Below are 12325 nucleotides of genomic sequence, written 5' to 3' on the forward strand. Positions count from 1 at the left end.
CTACCCACCTTCTCCAGAGATTTATCATCACATCTGTGAACAAATTGCTTACAAAATATCCAGTTCTGAGTTGGATCACTCCTTTTAAAACACAAGTGATAGACTAGGTCCTTGGCCTGTAATGGAATTGTTGAGACAAGACCAGTAATACACTTGTATTTGTTCCCAGCTGGTTGTTAGAATAGTAGTATTAAACATAATATTAGGGCGCTCGTGGCTCAGTGATAGTGTCCTTACCTCTCAGCCAGGAGGCCTGGGTTCAAATTCCAGCTACTGCAGATGTGTGTAGTACCATCTCCCCCATCCCCATCGGGGTGGACAAGGTGAACATGAACCAGGACAGAGAGAGTGGGCCATGGAGGGGCTCGACCTGCCTGACTGCGCCCGGGTGACGCTGGAGGGGCGGTGGGCGTGAGGGCCGCCGCCGGTGCCGCAGGGCCTGGCCCACACGACAGTGTTTTGATTTAGTAAGTTTCTGTTTTGTTCTATACGTTTCCATTCGACCTTTTGGTTTGTTTTTGATTTGATAACAGTTGCTCCTGTTGTTGTTATTTTTGGATTCCTGAAAACATCGCGGGAGGTTTATCCGATGTTTTTAATCCCTTGCTGACCCGGTGCTGGGAGAGTTAGATGGGAAGAATGTGGCTGAAACCTGCATTTTATTATTTATTAATAGTGGGAGGAAGGGGACTGTCACTCTGTGCTGTTCCTGTCCTGGGAACTTTACTTTCCGCTCACTTCACATCTACTAACCACAATACTTTATTTATTTATTGTTAAACTTTAAATAAAACCAACACTTTCAAAAGAACTGTTTCCTCTGCTGGAGGAAAATAAAGGAGCGTAAACTTTAAATCTATTCAAGGATAAAGGACCGCAGGCGCCTGCGCGGGGCCGCGCCGCGCACCTTCAGCCAGCAGAGGGCGCAGAAACAGGCCTCTGCCCCGGAAGTGATGTCGCTCGGTTGCCTCACGGAATGTCTCCGACGCGGAAACCGCTGCGCTCTGACAGCAGTTCCGGCCGCGGGTTGCCCTAGTGACAGAGCCCGGAGCGGGACCGAGCAGGCTGGCGGCAGGGAAGACGGCGACAAAGGCTCCTGTCAGCGCCAAAGCGGATAAGGAGGTCGGGTCGGGTCGGGTCTTCCTCTCGCCAACGCGGTCACGGTGGGTTTAACACGGAGGCCTGAGTGAGGTATGTCCTAATGTTACCTGCCCCGGGGGGGGGGGATGGACGATGGAAATGCCCCCACAGTGTCACCTGTCAAGGCAGAAGCAGAGCTGGACTAACCTCTGCTGAGACAGTCCAGACAAGGAGACATACTCCTAACCACTAGAGAGACTGTTGACGGGGATGACACACAGGTCCTCGCCGATCAAACATCCATCGATTCTCATTCCATTTTCCAGCACTTGTTCTGTCATCTTGTTTGCTGTGGCTCATCTAAATAGTTCTTACATGTCATCAGGGTTCCTACCTTTCAGACAGTGAGTTCTATATACCACCCGCATCTGGAAGGGGAAAAAAATCCTCAAATCCGGTCTAAAGCTCTGTCCCCTACCTTTAAAAAACGTGATTCCTACTTCTTGACCCCTGTGCTTTGGAAGATTTCTCTTCTTTGTGCCCCTCATCACTTTGTACACTTCAGTCAGATCACCTCAGCCTACTCTCCTTCAAGGAAAACCACCCCAGCCTATCTAGTTTCTCCTCAAAGCTAAATAATTCCAGCCCAAGTGACATTGTGGTACATCTCTTCTGCACCCTATCTCCCACACGGTTTGGTTGTTAAGGCTGGGTGTTGTATTAACAGTTTCAAATATGTATTGTTGAGTTTTTCCTGGGTATGAGTATTAAAGATTAGGGAACCAAGGAAAGTCGATGCTGTTAAGATACAGACCAACCATGATCAATTTTAGTGGTGGAAATGGGCTGTGTGTTCCCATTGGTTCCATAACAGTTGCAGGATCATCTTGTCAAATGCCATGGGTATGTGTTCCACAGCACCCCTCTAGCCTTGAATCATTCCTACGCTTGTCTTTAAGATCACAAGACTTGGCAGCAAGGTTGGTCATTCACCCAATCAAATCTACACCTCTGATCACCCTCAATCACTTTTCTGCAGTTTCTTCATAATCCTTACTGGTTCAAAATTCCCTGGTCTTAGCCTTGAATTTATTTAATGTCTGAGTCTCTACAGCCCTCTGCGATAAAGAATTTTACAAATTCACTACCCTCTCTGTCTTCAGCGGGTGAGCCCTTATTCTGTGATTATGCTCTATGATCCGAGATTCTCGCAAAAGAGGAAACGACCTTTCCAAATCCACCTGTCAAGTCCTCTAAGATGCTTGTATGTTTCAATAATGTCACCACTTGCTCTTCTAAACTCCAATGAGTGTAGACCCAACCTATTGTACTCCTTTCCTCAGAGTGTAAGCCCCTAAGGCAACCCCCCTCTTCCCCCCCCCCACACACACATACACACACACACATACACACACACATACACACACACATATACACACACACATATATATGATCCAGAATCAAACTAGTGAACCATCTTTGGACTGCCTACAATAGCTGTACATCTTTCCCTAAATAAGGGGACCAAAAACTGTTCACAATATTCCAGGAGTGATCTTACTAATGCCTTGTGTAACAATGTTTTAATATCCATTCCATTTGAAATAAAGACAAACCTTCTGTTTGCCATCCATATTACCAGATGAACTTGTGTGTTGCCTTATTATGATTTATGCACAAGGACTCCCAAATTCCTCTGTGTTGTGGCTTTTTGCCGTCTTTCTCCATTTAAACAACATTCAGTCATTTATTCTTCCTGCTAAGATGCATAAGCGCACACATTCTGTCATGTTTCTGCCCACTCCTTTCACTTTCTGTCTGCTGACTGTCATTTTCACCATTTGCCTTCACACCTCTTTTTGTCTAATCTGCAAACTCAGTATAGCATATGCATTTTCCTCATCTAAGTAATTAATAAACATGTAAATAATGGCATTCCATGAGTTATAGGTTGACAGCCTGAAATTGTAAACTGCTAAACTGGGATAAGAGTGGCAAAGACATTGAAGATTTTCAAAATTCCAAATAGTCACCATCAAATCATACTGCTTAAATTAATATTGAATCTCCCCTCTTCTTTAACCTTGCTGTAGTTTTCCTTCCCAGAGATCAGAATCTTAAACGCATTTCTATCTATCTTCTCACAACCTGGAGACCACCTCTATTCTTTTCTATATTAAGCTCCTTTATGCAAAGGAGCTGTACATTGCCTTTTACTCCATTGCTCTTTTGATTTTTTTAAACCAGCATTTCGCCACTTCCTTCTGTTCAGTTCTCAATTCAGTCTTCCCCCAGTGTACCTTTAGCAGTAAATCTAAGACTCTTTTCTCAACTATTCTAATCCCACTTTCATTTGCCTCTGAGTCAGAAGATTGTGATTGTAAGCTCTACTCTGGAGACATAATCGCAATGGAGAGAGTGCCACCTTTCGGTTGACATGTTAATTCAAGTTTTTGACCACCCTTTCTAATGGTCTTAAGAAGCAAGTATTGAAGGAAGAGTTCTTCCCACATTCTGAACGATATCAGTGCTTCAGCCACGATCTCTAAACAGGTTATTTGCAGTTTAGATTTAGGTTTTATTCACACGTGTAAGCAAGTACAGAGTGCAAGAGTACAGTGAAACAAGAGTAAAGTGTTCAACATCACCACACATGGTGCCATCTTTAGCTACAAAATACCTAGGTACAAAATCTTAGTTACAGAAGTAGAAAAATAAAAGAAATAAAGTTTAAAAAGTCAAACATTACAGTCCTTTAAGCCATGGCTCTGCAGATGCTCCAAACTGAGCTTTTCCCAAGAGGGCTCATTCTCCCCTGCATTTGTGGGAACTTTCAGTGGCAAAATTACTGCCATAATTCATTGCATATCAACATTCACTATGCCTCAGTTACTTCATGGCTTTGACATGCATTATGATGTCCTAAGGTTCGGAAAGGAATGAAATAAATGCAAGTCAGCTCTTTTAATTTAAAAGAAATTCTTCACTGATATTCTTTTGTTTTCAATTACTTTGCACTAACCTTTGCCCCAAAACTTAAATGTTGATTAAAATCATTTACCAGTCATTAACAGTGGTTTTTCTATCACTTAAAAATGCTATGATCAAATGAATTACTGAAAAAAAACTACCAGAATTATTTTCTAATTATGGGGCTGCCATAGTATTAAAGGTTTGGATGGTGAGGAATTTGTTAAATGTGTTCAAGAAAATTTTATTTATCAATATGTAAATGTTCCTACTAGAGAAGGAGCAAATCTAATAACAAGGAGCAAAACCTCTTGGGTAACAAGACAGAGCAAGTGACTGAAGTGATAATAGGCAAACACTTTAGGTTTTTAATTTTTATGGAACGTTTGTCCTTTTTCCATAACTATTTTAAGTTCTTAATTTGAATAAGGCAGATTTTAATGGTATGAGAGAAGAACTTTCTCAAGTCCACAGGTAAAAGGACAATTGACAAGTAGGAGGCTTTCAGAAGTGTGATAATGAGAGTTCAGAGACATTATGTTCCTGTTAGAGTGAAAGATAAGGCTGATAAGAATAGGGAACAATGGATGAACAAAGATATTGAGGTTTGAGTCAAAAATAAAAAGAATCATATATTAGATAGAGAATTGATCAAATGAATCACTGAAAGAATAGAAAGAGTGTATGGAAATTCTTAAACGGGAAATCAGGAAGGCAAAGAGGGAATATGAGATAAGGTTAAGGATAATCCAAAGAGATTCTACAAATACATTGAACAAAGGATCAACTATAGAGACTAGGGCCCCGTAAAGACTAATGAAGTCATCTTTGTGTTGAATCTCAGGAGATGGGAGAGCTATTAAATGAATATTCCACGTCACTTTTTGCTGTGATGATGGAAATGGAGGTTGGAAGACTCAGAAATAAATATTGATGTTTTGAAAACAGTTCACATCTTAGAAGAGGAAGTGCTGGAAGTCTTAGTAAACAAAAAGGCAGATAAGAATCTGGGACCAGATCAAGTGTATCCCAAGACGGCACGGTGGCACAGTGGTTAGCACTGCTGCCTCACAGCGCCAGAGACCCAGGTTCAATTCCCGCCTCAGGCGACTGACCGTGTGGAGTTTGCACGTTCTCCCCGTGTCTGCATGGGTTTCCTCCGGGTGCTCCGGTTTCCTCCCACAGTCCAAAGATGTGCAGGCCAGATGAATAGGCCATGCTAAATTGTCCGTAGTGTTAGGTAAGGGGTAAATGTAGGGGTATGGGTGGGTTGCGCTTTGGCGGGTCGGTGTGGACTTGTTGGGCCGAAGGGCCTGTTTCCACACTGTAATGTAATGTAATGTAATCTAAAGACATTGTGGGAAGTTAGGGAGGAAATTGCGGGTGCCCTAGCTGAAATGTTTGTATCATCTATGAACACAGATGAGGTGCTTGAGGACGGGAGGGTGGCTAATGTTGTACTTTTTAATTGTGAGAAGAAGCCTGGGAACTATAGACTTGTGAGTCTGACATTGACAGTGGGTAAGTTGTTGGAGGGAATTCTGAAAGATAGGGTTTACGTGCTTTGAAGAGACAAAGAATGATTAGGGATAGTCAGCATGGTTTTGTGCAAGGCAAATCATGTCTCAGACTCGATTGAGTTTTTTGAGGAAGTAATCAAAAAAATTGATGAGGGCAGAGGGGTAGATGTTGATTACTTGGACTCTGATAGACCCCTGGGGCTGGATGGGATTTTTCCGAGGATTCTCTGGGAAGCTAGGGAGGAGATAGCAAAGTCTTTGGCTTTGATATTTGAGTCGTCATTGTCTACAGGTTTAGTACCAGAGGACTGGAGGATTGCAAATGTTGTGCTCTTGTTCAAGAAGGGCAGTAGAGATGAATTTTAGACCAGTGAGCCTGACTTTTGTTGTAGGATTATAAGAGATAAGATTTATAATCATCTAGCAAGCACCAATTTGATTTCAGATAGTCAACGTGGTTTCGTCAAGGGCAAGTCGTGTCTTACAAAACCTCATTGAGATTTTTGAGAAGGTGACCAAGCATGAGGATGAAGGTAGGGCAGTTGACATGGTATACATGGACTTGAGTAAAGTCTTTGATAAGGTTCCACATGGTAGGCTGTTGGAGAAAATGCAGAGGCATGGGATTGAGGGTGATTGGATAGCAGTTTGGATTAGAAACTGGCTTTCTGAAAGAAAGTGGTGGTTGATGGAAAATATTCTGCCTGGAGTCTGGTTATGAGTGGTGTGCCACAAGGATTTGTTTTGAGACCACTGCTGTTTGTCATTTTTATAAATGACTTAGACACAGGCACAGGTGGATGCAGATGACACTACAGTCGGTGGAGTAGTGGACAGTTTGGAAGAATGTTACAGGTTGCAGGGGGACTTGGATAAACTGCAGAATTGGGTGAGAGGTGGCAAATGGAGCTCAATGCAGCTAAATGTGAGATGATGCACTTTGGGAAGAATAACAGGAAGGCAGAGTACTGGGTCAATGGAAAGATTCTTGGATGTGCAGAGGGATCTTGGAGTCCACGTGCATAGATCCCTGAAAGTTGCCACCCAGGTTGATAGTGCTGTTAAGAAGGCATATGGTGTGTTAGGTTTCATTGGTAGATGGATTGACTTCCGAAGCCACAATATCATGCTGCAACTATACAAAACGCTAGTGCTGCCACACTTGGAATATTGTGTACAGTTCCGGCGGCCATATTTCGGGAAGGATGTGGAAGCATTGGAAAAGGTGCAGAGGAGATTTACCAGGATGTTGCCTGTTCTGGAGGGAAGGCCTTATGAGGAGAGGCTGAGAGACTTGGGTCTGTTCTCATTGGAAAGAAGAAGGCTAAGAGGGGATTTGATAGAGACATATAAGATGATCAGAGGATTAGATAGGGTAGACAGTGGAAGTCTTTTTCCTAGGATGATGACGTTAGTTTGTACGAGGGGGCATAACTACAAATTGAGGGGTGATAGATTTAAGACAGATGTCAGAGGCAGGTTCTTTACGCAGAGAGTGATGAGGGCGTGGAATGCCCTACCTGCCAATGTAGTCAACTCAGCCACATTAGGGAGATTTAAACAATCCTTGGATAAGCACATGGATGATGATGGGATAGTGTAGGGGGATGAGCTGAAAATAGTTCACAGGTCAGCGCAACATCGAGGGTCGAAGGGTCTGTTCTGCACTGTATTGTTCTATGTTCTTAGCCTAATAGCTTTTCCTGAGAAAGGGGTGTTCAAAACTCAGGGGTATATTTTTAAGATGAGGGGACCAAGATTTAAAAAGGGCTTGTGAGGCAACTTCTTTACACTGGGAGTGGTTAGTGTGTGGAATGAACTGCCAGAGGAAGTGGTAAATGCAGGTGCAGTTCCAGCATTTAAAAGATGTTTGACTAAGTATATGAATGGGAAAGGTTTGGAGGGATATGGGCCCAACACGGGCAGGTGGAACTAATTTAATTTGGAAACATGGTTGGCATGGACTAGTTGGACGAAAGGGTCAGTTTCTGTGCTGTATGACTCTATAAATTTCATAATTTAATTCTCATCCAATTACTGGGCTTCCAGCAACCCACTTGAACTAGAATGAAGGTCTGTACCTTTCCTGTCTCTCGTTTGGAGAAGTTGTTAGAACTGATCGAATGTGAGAAATTGACTTCACATTTCAGATTTTTCATCTCCAGGCTCTAAACTCAGAACATCTAACCTCAGTGAGAGATTTGGATCTTAATGTCTGAAACTCATTGGCCCACCTTGTGCTGTCCCCTGTTCACAGTTATCCATTACCTCTCCACTTTGACCTCAGTCACTGATTTATTCCGAATTTGCCAGGCTACAAGAGCATTCTAGTGCTATATCAGTCATATGTTGGGTTGTCAACATATTCAACCCCATTATACCCACAATAGAACCTGCCATCCTATTAGCTACTCTACCATTGCTAATACAGACTTCTCCCTGCAGTGCAGCTATACCTGAGAATACCACTGTAATGTTTTAGTTATGATATTGCTGTATATTGTTCTTTACCATGCATGTTTTATCTCTAATCTTAATGACTAGCAAAACACAATCATTTAATTAATTCAGGTTGATAAGATAAAACAAGATAAAGTGTTTTGCATTGGTGCCAATTATAACTCATACTTAGGGAATCACATGCCTCTTGGCTGCTTAGGCCACCTTTAGCAAGACTAAGTCAAAGTTGCCTCCAATATGTTGTCTCTTTTATAGGCTGATTTGATTATTCCACACCCCCATCAGCTCTCAAAGTCTTTCACCCATTAGCTTATTAAGAATCTGTCTCTTCATTAAAAGATATTCAAGGACTCTGCTTCCTTTGCCTTTGCTCAAGACCCAGAATCCTCTGAGAAAAAAAGTTCTGCACATCTCTGTCTTACATGGGTGACCTCTAGTTCCTGATTCTGTCAGAAGATGTTCTCTCTCCATCTGCCATCAAGATCCTTCAGCATCTTGTATGTCTCGATCTCTTCTTAATCTTCTAAACTCCAAAGATATAAGCCTAGCCTGTCCATCCTTTCCTCATAAGATAATCTGCCTGTTCCAGCTATTAGTCTTATAAACCTTCTCTGAACTATTCCCAATGCTTTTACATTCTTCCTTTAATAAGGTAACCAGTACCCTACAGAGTACTCCAAATTCCTTTACTTTTTCCTGAGCCAGACCCCTGCAATTCCCTCCTTAATGGCATCCTTGGTCTACCGACAAGAATTGAAGCAGTTCAAGAAGGGAGCTCACTACCACAAGGGCAGCGAGGGACTGTAATAAATGCTGGCTAGTGGTGATGCTCACTTCCCACAAATGAATGAAAACAAAATTTAATATCAGTGATGTCCTGTACAACTGAAGTATAACTTCCCTAACTTTGTACTCTTGTTTACTTATTTTGTAGTAAACAATAAGCTTTATATTAAGTCTATTTAGTTGTTGTATCTGCATACTGTTTCTCCCCCCCCCCCCCCACCGAGTAATTTACTAGAAAACTAGATTGCTCTGCATTTCAGAGGTGTGCAGTCTCTTAAACAATTTGATAATTGTCAAGGTGGACAATTTTGTATTTTTCCATATTATACTCCATTTACCAAAATCTATGTCAACTCTAAATCTATTTGAAACACTTTATAACCTCCTTATTTCCTCTTCACAACTTAATTTCCTACCTATCTTTGTGGCAACAGCAAATTTGGTAACCACTTGCATAAATTTAAAACGTTGAGGCCTCAGGACTGCAATGGCCCACCATTTGATACATATTGCTAATTAGAAAATGAGCCATTTATGCCTACTATAATATGGCATACCTTATCAAATGCCATTTTAAATTTGTACATTCACTTGTTCCTTTTATTCACAGCCCATCTTTCTCGAAGAACTCCAATAAGTTGTTTAAATAGGATTTTCCTTTCACAAAACCATGTTGATTTTGCACAGTTTCCCTACTATTACATCTTCAACAGAAGCTTCTAACCTTTCCTATGATAGATGTATTTCTTAATTTTTCCCTCCTTCTTATGTTTGTCAAACTTTGTAGTTTTTGATCTGTAGAATTTTCTGAACTGCCACCCATAATTTCATTATATGCATTTTTCTTGAAGTTTGATGCTATCTTTAACTTTTTCTAGTTAATGTCCTAGCTGGTGTACTGTCTTCAGTTCTAGTCAACACACTTTAGGAAAGATGTTTTTATGACTATGTCAAGGTATTAGAGCAGATGCAGACAAGTAGAGTAGCTTCTTTTTGTCATTTCTACCATATATAACTGATACCGTAAAACAAAAAGAGACAGCGTTCCTCCAGGACCTACATGGACAGCACAGACTACACAATCATACAAAGGGTGACATAAAGTGCATAAGAAATGCAAAACACGCAAATTACAGTGTAATAAAAGAATGGTAATTAATAGACATTGTTCTAGCAGCAATTCAAAACAGTGCAAAGAATTTGGGATGGAAAACAGTCCGATCATACAGTGTTAAGGAACCTGATGGCTTGGGGGAAGAAACTGTTCGACAGCCTGGCCATGAGAAACTGTATGCTCCGGTATCTTCTGCCAAATGGCAGGATGGAGAAGAGTTTGAGCGAGGAGCATATGGCGTCTTCCACAATGCTGTGAGCCTTTTTGGTGCAGAGTGTCGTGTAAATATCTGTAATGGAGGGAAAGAGACCCCGATGATCTCAGCTGTCCTCATTATCCGTTGTAGGCTCTCACAATCTGAGATGGTGCAATTCCCCCAACCAGGTAGTGATGCAGCAGCTCAGAGTACTCTCAATGAACCCTCTATAGAATGTGGTGAGGATAGGGAATGGGAGGTGGGCTTTCCTCAGTCTGCCCAGAAAGCAGAGGCACTGCTGGGCTTCCTTGGCAATGCAGCTGGTGTTGAGGAACCAGGTGAGACTCTCTGCCAGGTGGGCATCAAGAAATTTGATGTTCTTCACAATCTCCATGGGGCAGCCGTCTATGTTCGAGGAAGTGTGGTCATTCCGCGCTCTTCTGAAGTTAACAACCATCTCTTTTGTTTCGTTCACGTTCAGAGAAATCAAGGTTGTTCTCCTTAAAAGGCATGAACTTAATGAGCCAAATATTATAATGATTTTACAAGAAGATTAAGCGGAAATGTTTTGTCCCTAAATTATGAGTAGTAGATAGGGAGAAAGTGTTTCCCTGGCAGGAGAGTCAGTAATCACAAAACAAAGGAGTAAAGATATTACCAAAATGCCAGCAGGGAGATTAAGGCAGTAAATTGTTACAATCTAGAATACAGTGCCTGATAGGGTAATGAAAGCAAATTCGAAACAACTTTCAAAAAGTCATTCAAAGTTCCTCATGGTAGACTGTTTAGCAAGGTTAGATCACATTGAAGTATAGGGAGAACTAGCCATATGGATCCAGAACTGGCTCAAAGTTGGAACAAAGAGGGGGGTGGTGGAGGGTTGCTTTTCAGACTGGAGGCCTGTGACTAGCAGTGTGCCCAAAGGATCAGTGTTAGGTCCACTGTTATTTATATAAATGATTTGGATGTGAACATCGGTATGGTTAGTAAGTTTGCGGGTGACACCAAAATTGGAGGTGTAGTGGACAGCAGAAAAGGTTACCTCAGTACAACGGGACCTTGATCAGGTTGGATAAGGAGTGGCAGGTGGAATTTAATTTGATAAACGTGAGGTGCTGCATCTTAGAAAGACAAATCAGAGCAGGACTTATACATTTAATGGTAAGGTCCTGGGGAGTGTTGCTGAACAAAGCGACCTTGGAGTGCAGGTTCATTGTTCTTTAAAAATGGAGTCATAGGTAAACAAAATAGTGAAGAATGTCTTTGGTATGTTTTATTGGTTAATGCATTAAGTATAGGAGTTGGGAGGTCATTTTGTGGCTGTAGTTAACATTGGTTAGGCCACTTATGGAATACTGTGTTCAGCTCTGTTCTCCCAAATATAGGAAAGATGTTGCGAAACGAAAGGGTTCAGAAAAATTTACAAAGTTGTTGCCAGGGTTGGCGGGTTTGAGCCATAGGAGGAAGCTGAATAGGTTAGGGCTATGTTCCTTGGAGTGTCAGAGGCTGAGGATTGACCTTATAGAGGTTTACAAAATTGTGAGGGGCATGGATAGAGTGAATAGCCAAGGTCTTTTCCCAGAGGTTGGAAAGTCCAAACCAAGAGGGCATAGGTTAAGGTGAGAGGGGAAAGTTTTGAAAAGGACCCAAGGGGCAAGATTTTCACGTAGGTAATGGTATGTGTATGGAATGAATTGCCAGCAGAAGTAGTGAAGACTGGTACAAATACAACATTTAAAAGGCAGCTGGATGGGTAAATGAATAGGAAGGGTTTAGAGCTGAACGCTGGCAAATGGCATTTAGATTAATTTAGGATATCAGGTCAGCATGGACGGGTTGGACAAGAAGGGTCTGTTTCCATGCTGTACATCTATCTCTCTGACTCTAATTGGTAAAGGTGGGAGGTAAATCACAGAATTGTGGGGGAAAAACAGGGAATAAGACTAATTACATAAACTATGATTGTATTCTTAGGAAGGATATTATTAGTCTTGGAGAGGGTGCAACATAGGTTTACAAGAACGGTATCTAGACTTCAGGAATTATGTTTGAGGAGAGATTATACAGATTAGGCCTGTTTTCTCGAGTTCAGAAGGCTAAGGATTGATCTGATTGAAGTCTTCAAGATATTACAGGAAAAGACAGGGTAGATCAAGATAAACTATTTCCGCTGGTTGGGGATGCTATACTAGGGGACAT

General features: G+C 41.8%; 1 protein-coding gene across 2 annotated transcripts in view; it reads left to right on the forward strand.

The window, feature by feature from the left end:
* The first annotated feature begins 342 nt into the window (after window positions 1-342).
* tbce (tubulin folding cofactor E) overlaps window positions 343-12325 on the forward strand; it is a 61580-nt gene continuing 49597 nt past the window's right edge. Inside the window, exon 1 of one of the 2 annotated variants that reach the window (XM_043679874.1) lies at window positions 343-467. The gene's annotated coding sequence lies outside the window, so the exon portion shown is untranslated. Of the gene's footprint in view, window positions 468-960; window positions 1192-12325 lie in introns of those variants that run through there. The other variant, XM_043679864.1, reaches the window with a different exon arrangement.

The sequence above is a fragment of the Chiloscyllium plagiosum genome, chromosome 3 (assembly GCF_004010195.1).
Source record: "Chiloscyllium plagiosum isolate BGI_BamShark_2017 chromosome 3, ASM401019v2, whole genome shotgun sequence".
Taxonomy (NCBI): Eukaryota; Metazoa; Chordata; class Chondrichthyes; order Orectolobiformes; family Hemiscylliidae; genus Chiloscyllium; species Chiloscyllium plagiosum.